The sequence below is a fragment of the Mauremys mutica genome, unplaced genomic scaffold (genome assembly GCF_020497125.1).
Source record: "Mauremys mutica isolate MM-2020 ecotype Southern unplaced genomic scaffold, ASM2049712v1 001638F_np12_obj, whole genome shotgun sequence".
NCBI lineage: Eukaryota > Metazoa > Chordata > Testudines > Geoemydidae > Mauremys > Mauremys mutica.
In genome coordinates, this window is record NW_025423251.1 from 1 (window position 1) to 759 (window position 759).

The following is a 759-nucleotide window of genomic DNA, read 5'->3' on the forward strand; positions in this document are numbered from 1 at the left end:
AAGGCTCTTACGTAAATTAAGCTGTCATGGGATAAAAGGGAAGGTCCTTTCATGGATTGAGAACTGGTTAAAAGACAGGGAACAAAGGATAGGAATTAATGGTAAATTCTCAGAATGGAGAGGGGTGTTCCCCAAGGGTCAGTCCTAGGACCAATCCTATTCCATTTATTCATAAATGATCTGGAGAAAGGGGTAAACAGTGAGGTGGCAAAGTTTGCAGATGATACTAAACTGCTCAAGATAGTTAAGACCAAAGCAGATTGTGAAGAACTTCAACAAGATCTCACAAAACTAAGTGAATGGGCAACAAAATGGCAAATGAAATGTAATGTGGATAAATGTAAAGTAATGCACATGGGGAAAAAATAACCCCAACTATACATACAACATGATGGGGGCTAATTTAGCTACAACGAGTCAGGAAAAAGATCTTGGAGTCATCGTGGATAGGTCTCTGAAGATGTCCACGCAGTGTGCAGAGGCGGTCAAAAAAGCAAACAGGATGTTAGGAATAATTAAAAAGGGGATAGAAAATAAGACTGAGAATATATTATTGCCCTTATATAAATCCATGGTACGCCCACATCTCGAATACTGTATACAGATGTGGTCTCCTCACCTCAAAAAACATATTCTAGCACTAGAAAAGGTTCAGAAAAGGGCAACTAAAATGATTAGGGGTTTAGAGAGGGTCCCATACGAGGAAAGATTAAAGAGGCTAGGACTCTTCAGCTTGGAAAAGAGAAGACTAAGGGGGGA